Raw genomic sequence first — 13,688 nt, 5'->3', positions numbered from 1 at the left:
AGAAGGGGCATGTAAATCAGATGGTGTGTCTTGGAGAAGGAACATCAGAGTTGAGCATTCAATAAGGAGTAGGGAAAGTGAAAATATAAGGAGAACAGATTCCAGACAGAAAGAACAGCATGAACAAAGTTACAGAGGCATCAGCTTGTTGCTGGAGTGTAAAATGCAAGGCATGGAAGGAGAAGGGAAGCTGGAGGAGTCGACAGGAGCCAGGTCAGAGATGGTTTTATGGACTACAAGGAGGAGATTGTACTGTAAGAGAGCCATTGAAGGTGTCTAGCAGAGGAGTGAGTTGATCAGCTGTGTGCTTTGCCAGATTGTTCTGATTACAAAGAATGAGTTTCAGGAGTGTCAGACAGGAGGCGCTGACTGTACTAGGGGGCAATTGGAGTGACTGGAGTAAGAGGAGGTAAGGACCAGAGTAGAGCAGTGGTAATGGAGGAGAGAGAGGAAGTGGGGGGGAAGGGGGACTGAGGCAAGTGAACAAGTAGAGGAGCAAGGATGACTCCCAGGTGCTTGGCTTGGGCAACCACATGTACTGAGTGACTAGGACAGATAACACAGGAGACATGACTAAGATAACACAGGAGAAGGGAGAAATGGAAGGTGGGAAGATGACCTTTTTGAAAATGTCTATGTACATCCTCAAGGGGTGACAGGTGGACTCTGGAAATGTGGATCTGAAGCTCAGGAGAGGTATCTGAGCTGAGGATACAGACTTGGAATCACTAGAGGGGAACTCATGCTTGTGGATGGGTCACTGCTAGGGAGCACTTGAAGGAGAGAAGAGTACTGAGGACAGAGCTTGTGTAGAGAGAAGGGGAAAAAAAGGAAAGCAATGTCAATAAAGGAGATTGGGGACACCCAGGATACAGCTGTGTTAGGAAAAGCCAAGGGAGGGGAGAGATCAAGGAGAATGGAGTGGCCAACTCTGCCAACTGGTCCAGCAAGGTCAAAGGAGATAAGGGCTTGCGGACAAGGATCTGTTGGATGTGACTAGCCTGAGCACAACGTGCTGAAATGTGGGTGGCAGTGAGGGAGCCAAGACAGAAAAGCAAGAAAGAACTGCTCTTTCAAGATTGGGAGTGACAGGAGAGAAACAAGAGGCATTAGTGTGCAAAGGAGCCAGTGGAGAGTCTCTGCCTCTTGATGGGGTACATCTGAGCAGGTGGCTAGGAAAGAGGAAAGGAAGCAGGGGGAGCGAGACGTTAGAAAGAATCATAGAGAGGTAAAGTGTCCTGGAGCAGTCAAGGCAGGAGGGGCACCTGAGGAGAGGGGTGGGCCTGGCCTTGACCAGGTGGAGGGATGCAGCTTCTGAGACCCAGGGAAGGGCGGCAGTGCTGAGTGGTGAGTCTGTAAGTAGAAGGGTTCACACCTGAAGGTCTGTGATTTGGGGGAACGGAGTCTGGACTGATGTGGGAACTTGCAGAGAGTGAAGAAGAGCACTAACACAGGAAGTGGGCAAAGCAGCCCACCAGGGATGCTCAGAAGAGTTGTGCTTTGGATTTTCCCCTGCAGCCTAGGTGCAAGAGAATTTTGCCCCAGCAGAAAACAACAGCTTGAGCATTCGTGCTAATCCTTTCTTTTTTCTTTGGCTTTTCTCCAAAAGGCAAGTATCTTGCAAAAACCTTCAGCTGTCTCTTTTCTTGCCATAGATGCAGCATGTGCCAGGGCTTTGAGGGAAGGCCTAAATTGCCCAGAAATAATATTACTGCTGAAGTTTCTAAAAGGCCTCCCTCCGGCCTTCAGGTCCGCTTCCTTAGGCCCCGGTCAGGCAACGCCTATTGGAATACTGGCTGCAGGGCTCCAGGCCTTCCGAAGGCCGTTTTTCCTCACAGCCTGACTGGATCTGCCTGGGTGAGAAGGTGACGTAAGCAGGTATGTTTTGGATATGGGAGCTGTGTCTCTGCAGCAGGCAGAGGAAATATTTCCAGGATGAAGCATACTGTAGGACAGTTTTGAGCTTCAAGCTCCCCAAATAGCAGAGGCCTGAGAAACGATGGCTGCAGCCCTAGGTACACCCAGGGCATCTTCCTCCGGCTGCCCTCTGTTGGCTGAAATCCTCAGCAGAGGGTCATCGTCAGCCAGGTGAGGCTGGTGCCCATTTCAGGGCTGGTCTTCCTGTTTCTCATTCACCGTGACTTTCTCTCTTGGAAGATCAGCCTCCTCCTAGGTCAGCTCTGGGTCAGGGAGAAGGCAGCAGGAGCACGAAGGAGAGAGTAAGGGACCACCAAGTAAGCTCGTCTGAGAAAGAACATTTAGAAACAGGACCCTCAACCCCAGAAGGAAGCTGACCTTCTGTCTCCACTGTCTGAATCTATGCCCCTCCCACCTGTCACAGTCACTACTGGTGCCCCTCACCCCACTCCACTCCTACGTCCACCCAGCCCGTTTCCTCCCCCCTCATTTCTGGATTCACTACACTTTCTTCAGTTCCTCCAAGCTCAGCTGCAGCCTGTGCCCAGACACCTCAGGGCTCTGGCCCAGCAGGATTGCCACAGAGCCCAGGGCCTATTTCTCCTGTGCCACCCCAGGCACCCCAGCCCGAGGCCTGACCCTTTTATGGCAGCTGTTGCCAGCCCAGCCCTGTCATGGCCGCATGGCTGCTACTCTCCCATGTGGGCTGACTTCTCAGTGCCTCCCATTTGCCTTGACACTGGCTTCTGGGCCCAGAAGCAGTGGGACAACTGACTAGCTGAGGCCCTCCTGCTGTGGGTCCAGTCATCTGCCCAGGTCACACTGAGGGCTGCTGTGCTCTCTGTGATGTCAGCCCCATTGACTCTGGGTTCCTTGAGGACAGAGAAGGTGTCATAGCCACAATTACCTTCCCAACACATGTCTAAGAATCTGGCACAGGGAACATTTGTGGGTGGACCCGTGGAAAGATGGACAGATGGTTGGATAAATGGATCAATGCCTGCTGGAGTCCCTGCCGTGGCTTAACCCCAGTGAGGCTCCATGACAGTCCAGTTCTTACTACTTCCTGGTATTTCAAAGGAAGAGTCCAGTTGGCTCCAGAATTTCTATTTAGAAGGAGATTAGGAGTAGCAATCAGGTTGGGAAGATTGGCAAGAGGATTTGTCTTAAAGTTGCATTTCCATAGCAAGCACTTTTTTTGTGTGGTAGACATGGAGGTTTGCCACCACAGTCCCCTTTGAGGGAGGACTTGCTGCTCAGCTGCAGGGAGCATGGTCAGCAGACAGCCTTTGATGTCAGCTCCTACAGGGTCTGCCTCATCTGGAGAGTTGCCATGTCCAAAATCATGCCCTCACCGGGGCAGCCCCTATCTGGTGACCGAGGGAGGTGGCGTATCTAGGCTTAGCTATTTTGGCTTGATGCAAGACATCTAACAGGCAACGCTGACTCCTGGGCTCCCTGCTGGAGGGCTGAGGCTCTATCAGCATCCAGTTGGATTTCCACCTCTACCAATTTCACAGGAGTTAATCCCTAACAAACAGCTTGATCCCAGAACCCCAACCCAGAGTCTGTTCCCCAAAACCCAAACTGCCACATTTTTTAAATTTAAAGATAAATACAAATATCAATATTTTCTAAACTTCTTGTATTCAAGCTTTTCATACATTTGAGAAAAATCATCCCTACCGAAGAATACCAAGTGGTGGCTCTGGGGTGTCAGTGGAGATGATGGAGAAGCTGAAGGCTCTCCAGTCCTCCCTTTTCACCACAATGACATCTGGTAGAGTTTTCTGGTTTGGAAGCCCTGTGTGTACAGACAAACTTAGCAAGGAGTACATCAGGGACAGGAAGCTGGGTGCCCCAGGTGGATCTAGGGGGAGAAAGGGAGCTGCAGATTTCTTCCTGGATATCAGGCACCTCCCTAAAGAGATGGCCAGAAACAGTAGCAAGATCACCCGCTTCTCACTCAGGAGGGACTTCCAGAGCCTTGGGGAGCCCAGGACTGAGCGTGGTCTTCCTAGGTGGAGGAAACAGAGAGCAGAGTCTGGAGCTGCTGAGGTGCCTGGAAATTGAGAGTAAGGATATCAGAGAGGAGGGAGCTGCACCGGGAAGGAGCTCCTGCAATCTGCGTATTAACCCCCTTGGGTCTTTGACCAAATACTAACCTGTAGATGCACAGTGCAAGATACCACAGGTCTGTCAGAAAGGAATTATCCATTGGGGTCTGTATAAGCGAAATGAGGATTCTGAAGGTTGCACAGTGCTGAGATATTGGTGTTCCAACTAGCCAGAATAAAGTGACATCCCAGGCATTCAGTGGAGAGCTCAGAAGGGCCATATCTTAGAAGTAGGTTTGCTCTAGCCTTAGAATAAGGGCTATGCTAGTCCCACCCTAATGAAGCCTAAAACCAAGTCCCAGTTGGATCAAACTGATGTGCTGATACATTAACTACCTAAAAGAACAAAAAAACAACACTCTTTGAGGGAAGAAAACAAATCCAGACTCTCAATAATGTAATATCCACATGGCTCAGCAAGCAATAACAATCATTAGACCTGGAAAGGAGCAAGAAAATGCGACCCATAACCTGGAGTAGCAACAACAAAAACAAAATGGTCCAAAGAAACAGACTCTGAGAGGACACTGGAATTAACAGCCAAGGACTTTAAAACAGCTATTATAAATATATTCAAGATTAAAAAAAAAAAAAAAAGATGGAGGTAAGGCATGTCAGCAGAGAAATGGAAACTATTAAAAAAAAAAAAGAACAGAATGGAAATTCTAAAACTAAAAATTATAATATTTAAAATGAAATTTTGGGATTTCCCTGGCAGTCCAGTGGTTAAGACTCTGTGCTTCCACTGCAGGGGGTGCAGGTTTGATCCGTGGTCATGGTCAGGGAACTAAGATACCACATGTTGTGCAGCATGGCCAAGAAGAAAAAACAAAGAACAAAACAAAACAAAAATTTACTGGATGGGCTTAACAGCAAGTTGGACACTACAAAACAAAAATCAGTATATTTGAAAACAGGTGAATAGAAACTATCCAAACTGAAACACAGAAAGAAAAAGGATAAAAAACACAGCCTCAGTGACTTATGGGATAATGTCAAGCAGTCTAATATACATATATATGGAGCCTCAGAGGGAAAGAAAGATCAGCACAGAAAAGATTTTGAAGAAATAATGGCCAAAATTTTCTAAATTTGATAAAAACTGTCAACCCACAGATCCCAGAAGAAGCTCAATAAAACACAAGCAGCATAAACATTAAAAAAAAAAAAAAAAACTAAAAATCCATCATAGTCAAATTGCTAAAAGAAAATAAAAATAAAGCACCCAGAGGAAAAAAGGCACATTACATATGGGGGCCAATGATAAGAATAATCACTGACTGCTCATGAGAAGCAACAGAGATCAAAAGACAACAGAATGGAGACATTCAAGATGGCAGAAGAGTAACACGCGGAGATCACCTTCCTCCCCACAAATACATCAAAAATACATCTATCTGTGGAACAACTCCTACAGAACACTTACTGAATGCCGGCAGAAGACCTCAGACTTCCCAAAAGGCAAGAAACTCCCCATGTACCTGGATAGGGTAAAAGAAAAAAGAAAAAAACAGAGAGAAAAGAATAGGGACGGGACCTGCACCAGTGGGAGGGAACTGTGAAGCAGGAAAAGTTTCCACACACTAGAAAGCCCCTTCACTGGTGGAGACGGGGGCGGCGGGGTGAGGGGGAAGCTTCAGAGCCACAGAGGAGACTGCAGCAACAGGGCTGCGGAGGGCAAAGTGGAGAAACTGCTGCACAGAGGATCGGTGCTAACCAGCACTCACCAGCCCGAGAGGCTAGTCTGCTCACCCACGGGGATGGGCGGGGACTGGGAGCTGAGGCTCTGGCTTCGGAGGTCAGATCCCAGGGAGAGGACTGGGGTTGGCTGCGTTAACACAGCCTGAAGGGGGCTAGTGCACCACAGCTAGCCGGGAGGGAGTCCGGGAAAACGTCTGGACCTGCCTAAGAGGCAAGAGACCATTGTTTTGGGGTGTGCGAGAGGGGATTCAGAGCACCGCCTAAATGAGCTCCAGAGATGGGTGTGAGTCTCGGCTATCAGCGCGGACCCCAGAGACGGGCATGAAATGCTAAGGCTGCTGCTGCAGCCACCAAGAAGCCTGCGTGCAAGCACAGGTCACTATCCACACCGTCCCTCCCGGGAGCCTGTGCAGCCCGCCACTGCCAGGGTCCTGTGATCCAGGGACAACTTCCCCAGGAGAACACACGGCGCGCCTCAGGCTGTTGCAATGTCATGCCGGCCTCTGCCACCAAAGGCTCACCCCACACTCCGTACAACTCCCTCCCCCCGGCCTGAGTGCGCCAGAGCCCCCTAATCAGCTGCTCCTTTAACCTCGTCCTGTTTGAGCAAAGAACAGACGCCCTCAGGTGACCTACACGCAGAGGCGGGGCCAAATCCAAAGCTGAACCCCAGGAGCTGTGCAAACAAAGGAGAGAAAGGGAAATCTCTCCCAGCAGCCTCAGGAGCAGCGGATTAAACCTACACAATGAACTTGATGTACCCTGCATCTGTGGAATACCTGAATAGACAACAAATCATCCCAAACTTAGGCGGTGGACTTTGGGAGCAACCATGTATATATATATATATTTTTTTTTTTCCTTTTTCTCTTTCTGTGAGTGTGTATGTGTATGCTTCTGTGTGTGATTTTGTCTGTATAGCTTTGCTTTTACCATTTGTCCTAGGGTTCTGTCTGTCCATTTATTGTTTTTGTTTTTTGTTGTTGTTGTTTTTAGTATAGTTTTTACTGCTTGTTATCACTGGTGGATTTGTTTTTTCATTTGATTGCTCTCTTCTTTCTTTCTATTACTTTTTAATTTTTAATAATTATTTTTTATTTTAACAACTTTATTATTTTTTTCTTTCGTTCGTTCTTTTTTTCTCTCTTTTATTCTGAGCCATGTGGATGACAGGGTCTTGGTGCTCTGGCCAGCTGTCAGGCCTGTGCCTCTGAGGTGGGAGAGCCGAGTTCAGGACATTGGTCCACCAGAGACCTCCCAGCTCCACATATCAAATGGTGAAAATCTCCCAGAGATCTCCATCTCAACGCCAAGACCCAGCTCCACTCAACGATAAGCAAGCTACAGTGCTGGACATCCTATGCCAAACAACTAGCAAGACAGGAACACTACCCCACCCACTAGCAGAAAACCAGCCTAAAATCATACTAAGGTCACAGACACCCCAAAACACACCACTGGACAGAGACCTGCCCACCAGAAAGACACGATGCAGCCTCATCCACCAGAACACAGGAACTAGTCCCCTCTACCATGAAGCCTACCCAACCCACTGAACCAACCTTAGCCATTGGGGGCAGACACCCAAAACAATAGGAACTATGAACCTGCAGCCTGTGAAAACGATACCCCAAACACAGTAAGTTACACAAAATGAGAAGACAGAGAAACACACAGCACATGAAGGAGCAAGGTAAAAACTCACCAGACCAAACAAATGAAGAGGAAATAGGCAGTCTACCTGAAAAAGAATTCAGAGTAATGATAGTAAAGATGATGCAAAATCTTGGAAATAGAATGAAGAAAATACAAGAAACGTTTAACAAGGACCTACAAGAACTAAAGAGCAAACAAACAATGATGAACGACACAATAAATGAAATTAAAAATTCTCTAGAGGGACTCAATAGCAGAATAACTGAGGAAGAAGAATGGATAAGTGACCTGGAAGATAAAATAGTGGATATAACTATTGCAGAGCAGAATAAAGAAAAAAGAATGAAAAGAATTGAGGACAGTCTCAGAGGCTACTGCGACAACATTAAATGCACCAACATTCGATTTATAGGGGTCCCAGAAGAAGAGGAGAAAAAGAAAGGGACTGAGAAAATATTTGAAGAGATTATAGTTGAAAATTTCCCTAATATGGAAAAGGAAATAATCAAGTCCAGGAAGCACAGAGAGTCCCATACAGGATAAATCCAAGGAAAAACATGCCAAGACACATATTAATCAAACTATCAAAAATTAAATACAAAGAAAAAATATTAAAAGCAGCAAGGGAAAAACAACAAATAACATACAAGGGAATCCCCATAAAGTTAACAGCTGATCTTTCAGCAGAAACTCTGCAAGCCAGAAGGGACTGGCAGGACATATTTAGAGTAATGAAAGAGAAAAACCTACAATCAAGATTACTCTACATGGCAAGGATCTCACTCAGATTTGAGGGAGAAATTAAAACGTTTACAGACAAGCAAAAGCTAAGAGAATTCAGCACCACCAAACCAGCTTTACGACAAATGCTAAAGGAAGCTCTCTAGGCAGGAAACACAAGAGAAGGAAAGACCTACAATAACAAACCCAAAACAATTAAAAAAATGGTAATAAGAACATACATATCGATAATTACCTTAAATGTAAATGGATTAAATGCTCCAACCAAAAGACACAGACTGGCTGAATGGATACAAAAACAAGACCCACATATATGCTGTCTACAAGAGACACACTTGAGACCTAGGGACACATACAGACTGAAAATGAGGGAATGGAAAACGATATTCCATGCAAATGGAAATCAACAGAGAGCTGCAGTAGCAATCCTCATATCGGACAAAATAGACTTTAAAATAAAGACTATTACAAGAGACAAAGAAGGACACTACATAATGATCAAGGGATCAATCCAAGAAGAAGGTATAACAATTGTATATATTTATGCACCCAACAAAGGAGCACCTCAATACATAAGGCAAATGCTAACAGCCATAAAAGGGGAAATCAACAGTAACACAATCATAGTAGGGGACTTTAACACCTCACTTTCACCAATGGACAGATCATCCAGAATGAAAATAAATAAGGAAACACAAGCTTTAAATGATACATTAAACAAGATGGACTTAATTGATATTTATAGGACATTCCATTCAAAAAGAACAGAATATACTTTCTTCTCAAGTGCTCATGGAACATTCTCCAGGATAGATCATATCTTGGGTCACAAATCAAGCCTTGGTAAATTTAAGAAAACTGAAATCATATCAAGTATCTTTTCTGACAACAACGCTATGAGGCTAGATATCGATTACAGGAAAAATTCTGTAAAAAATACAAACATATGGAGGCTAAACAATACACTACTTAATAACCAAGAGATCACTGAAGAAATCAAAGAGGAAATTAAAAAATACCTAGAAACAAATGACAATGAAAACACGATGACCCAAAACCCATGGGATGCAGCAAAAGCAATTCTACGAGGGAAGTTTATAGCAATACAATCCTACCTCAAGAAACAAGAAACATCTCAAATAAACAACCTAACCTTGCACCTAAAGCAATTAAAGAAGAACAAAAAAACCCCAAAGTTAGCAGAAGGAAAGAAATCATAAAAATCAGATCAGAAATAAATGAAAAAGAAATGAAGGAAACAATAGCAAAGATCAATAAAACTAAAAGCTGGTTCTTTGAGAAGATAAACAAAATTGATAAACCATTAGCCAGACTCATCAAGAAAAAAAGGGAGAAGACTCAAATCAATAGAATTAGAAATGAAAAAGGAGAAGTAACAACTGACACTGCAGATATACAAAGGATCATGAGAGATTACTACAAGCAACTCTATGCCAATAAAATGGACAACCTGGAAGAAATGGACAAATTCTTAGAAAAGCAAAACCTTCTGAGACTGAACCAGGAAGAAATAGAAAATATAAATAGACCAATCACAACCACTGAAATTGAAACTGTGATTAAAAATCTTCCAACAAACAAAAGCCCAGAACCAGATGGCTTCACAGACAAAGCTATCAAACATTTAGAGAAGAGCTAACACCTATCCTTCTCAAACTCTTCCAAAATATAGCAGAGGGAGGAACACTCCCAAACTCATTCTACAAGCCCACCATCACCCTGATTCCAAAACCAGACAGAGATGTCACAAAGAAAGAAAACTACAGGCCAATATCATTGATGAACATAGATGCAAAAAACCTCAACAAAATACTAGCAAACAGAATCCAACAGCACATTAAAAGGATCATACACCATGATAAGGGGGGTTTATCCCAGGAATGCAAGGATTCTTCAACATACGCAAATCAATCAATGTAATACACCATATTAACAAATTGAAGAATAAAAACAATATGATCGTCTCAATAGATGCCGAAAAAACTTTCAACAAAATTCAACACCCATTTATGATAAAAACCCTGCAGAAAGTAGGCATAGAGGGAACTTATCTCAACATAATAAAGGCCATATATGACAAACCCACAGCAAACATCGTCCTCAATGGTGAAAAACTGAAACCATTTCCACTAAGATCAGGAACAAGACAAGGTTGCCTACTCTCACCACTATTATTCAACATAGTTTTGGAAGTTTTAGCCACAGCAATCAGAGAAGAAAAAGAAATAAAAGGAATCCAAATTGGAAAAGAAGAAGTAAAGCTGTCACTGTTGGCAGATGACATGACACTATACATAGAGAATCCTAAAGATGCTACCAGAAAACTACTAGAGCTAATCAATGAATCTGGTAAAGTAGCAGGATATAAAATTAATGCACAGAAATCTCTTGCATTCCTATACACTAATGATGAAAAATCTGAAAGAGAAATTAAGGAAACACTCCCATTTACCACTGCAACAAAAAGAATAAAATACCTAGGAATAAACCTACCTAAGGAGACAAAAGACCTGTATGCAGAAGACTACAAGACACTGATGAAACAAATTAAAGCTGATAGAAACAGATGGAGAGATATACCATATTCTTGGATTGGAAGAATCAACATTGTGAAAATGACTATACTACCCAAAGCAATCTACAGATTCAATGCAATCCCTATCAAATTACCACTGGCATTTTTCACAGAACTAGAAAAAAAATTTCACAATTTGTATGGAAACACAAAAGACCCCGAATAGCCAAAGCAGTCTTGAGAAAGAAAAACAGAGCTGGAAAAACAGGCTCCCTGACTTCAGACTATACTACAAAGCTACAGTAATCAAGACAGTCTGGTACTGGCACAAAAACAGAAATATAGACCAATGGAACAGGATAGAAAGCCCAGAGATAAACCCACGCACATATGGTCACATTATTTTTGACAAAGGAGGAAAGAATATACAATGGAGAAAAGACAGCCTCTTCAATCAGTGGTGCTGGGAAAACTGAACAGCTACATGTAAAAGAATGAAATTAGAACACTCCCTAACACCATACACGAAAATAAACTCAAAATGGATTAAAGACCTAAATGTAAGGCCAGACACTATAAAACTCTTAGAGGAAAACATAGGCAGAACACCTCTATGATATAAATTACAGCAAGATCCTTTTTGATCCATCTCCTAGAGAAAGGGAAATAAAAACAAAAATAAACAAACGGGACCTAATGAAACTTAAAAGCTTTTGCACAGCAAAGGAAACCATACAGAAGACGAAAAGACAACCCTCAGAATGGGAGAAAATATTTGCAAATGAAGCAACGGACAAAGGATAAATTTCCAAAATTTACAAGCAGCTCAAGCAGCTCAATATCAAAAAAACAAACAACCCAATCCAAAAATGGGCAGAAGACCTAAATAGACATTTCTCCAAAGAAGATATACAGATTGCCAACACATGAAAGAATGCTCAACATCATTAATCATTAAAGAAATGCAAATCAAACTGCAATGAGGTATCACCCCACAGCAGTCAGAATGGCCATCATCAAACAATCTACAAACAATGAATGCTGGAGAAGGTGTGGAGAAGAGGGAACCATCTTGCACTCTTGGTGGGAATGTGAATTGGTACAGCCACTATGGAGAACAGTATGGAGGTTCCTTAAAAAACTAAAAATAGAACTACCATATGACCCAGCAATCCCACTACTGGGCATATACCCTGAGAAAACCATAATTCAAAAAGAGTCATGTACCAAAATGTTCATTTCAGCTCTATTTACAATAGCCAGGACATGGGAGCAACCTAAGTGTCCATCGACAGATTAATGGATATAGAAGTGGCATATATATACAATGGAATATTACTCAGCCATAAAAAGAAAAGAAATTGAGTTATTTGTAGTGAGGTCGATGGACCTAGAGTGTCATACAGAGTGAAGTAAGTCAGAAAGAGAAAAACAAATACCGTAAGCTAACACATATATATGGAATCTAAAAAAAAAAAAAAATGGTTATGAAGAATCTAGGGAGAGGACGGGAATCAAGACGCAGACCTACTAGAGAATGGACTTAAGGACACAGGGAGGGGGAAGGGTAAGCTGGGACGAAGTGCGAGAGTGGCATGGACTTATATATACTACCAAATGTAAAATAGATAGCTAGTGGGAAGCAGCTGCATAGCACAGGGAGATCAGCTCGGTGCTTTGTGACCACCTAGAGGGGTGGGAGAGGCAGGGTGGGAAGGAGACACAAGAGGGAGGAGATATGGGGATATATGTACAGCTGATTCACGGTGTTATAAAGCAGAAACTAACACACCACTGTAAAGCAATTATAGTCCAATAAAGATGTTAAAAAAAAAGACAACAGAATGGTATATGTAAAGTGCTAAAGAAAAAAACTGTCAACCTAGAATTCTTTTTCCAGAGACAATATCCTATAAAATGAAGATGAAATATAGACATTTCCAGACAAAGGCAAAACAATTCATCACCAGCAGACCTACACAACAAGATATGTTAATGTTTTCAGGCCAAAGGGAAATGGCACCAGATGGAAATATGAATCTACATGAAGAACTCCAGAAATGTTAAATACTTCTTCTTAAAAGGACTTTAGAAAATACAAAGTCTTGTTTTCATTACAAGAAAAACAGCTGACTGTTTAAAGCAAAAGTATTAACAATTTATTACAGTTGATAACATTTGGAAAAGCAAAAAAAAAAAAAAAGAAAAGTGTTTGGTAACAGTATCATGAAGAATGGGAAGGGGGTAACTGGAAATATACTGTTGTAAGGTTCTTATATGCTAAGTGGTGTAACATTAATTCCACGTAGACTGTGATAAGTAGAGATATTAGCAAGCCAAACTCAGTAGTGTATACAAAAGACACTATACCAAAACTAAACTGGGTTTAATTCTAGAAAAGTGAGGTTGTTTTATAATTTAAAGTGGAATAATTCACTCTATGCAAATTAAAGGAGAAAAAAATAATCATGTTTTTCCTATTCTAGAATTGTCCTCTTCCATCCTGACAAGCTAACTGTGCAACTTCTAACCAGGCCACATAGAGATGCTTAAGTTTGACAAAAGATGGCAGATATATTGCACACATCCCATGTTTCTGTTTTTTGCACCCATGGCAGACATCAATAAATGATCATGCCTCACATTCTCTTCTGCTGAGCCTCTCTTGGGTCTCAAATTTTTTCTCAATACAGATATTAGTTATCAACTGACTGGCAATAATACCTAAGATAAAGTCCGTTTACAATACCTGGTTTGGACCAGAAGAATGAGATGTGGAATGGAGTTTTATCAGAAGTCTGGGATCACTTAAGAATGATGGTTAGAAGACTAATCTTATTATTATAAATAATAACAGTAATGATTATGATGACAGTAATAATGAATCAATGCTATCAACTGCCTATCTCCAGATTTCTTATATAAGAAAAATTAGTAGCAATCTGTTTTTGGATATTTGCCATTGAAAGCATTCTTGATACAGACTTGATGCCTAAATTGAAATGTGAAAGATTGGTGAG

At 42.5% G+C, this 13,688-nt stretch overlaps 1 protein-coding gene across 1 annotated transcript in view; it reads right to left on the bottom strand.

Moving 5' to 3' along the window:
- Nucleotides 1-3,869: 3,869 nt before the first annotated feature.
- Nucleotides 3,870-13,688, bottom strand: part of FAR1 (fatty acyl-CoA reductase 1) — a 91,921-nt gene continuing 82,102 nt past the window's right edge. Inside the window, exon 14 of the transcript XR_003791495.1 lies at nt 3,870-3,979. The gene's annotated coding sequence lies outside the window, so the exon portion shown is untranslated. The remainder of the gene's footprint in view (nt 3,980-13,688) is intronic.

Source organism: Monodon monoceros, unplaced genomic scaffold (assembly GCF_005190385.1).
Source record: "Monodon monoceros isolate NGI ecotype Baffin Bay Population unplaced genomic scaffold, NGI_Narwhal_1 Super_Scaffold_7, whole genome shotgun sequence".
Classification (NCBI taxonomy): domain Eukaryota; kingdom Metazoa; phylum Chordata; class Mammalia; order Artiodactyla; family Monodontidae; genus Monodon; species Monodon monoceros.
Note: the sequence above shows the minus strand (reverse complement) of the source record. Positions and strands in the feature narration are given on the sequence as shown.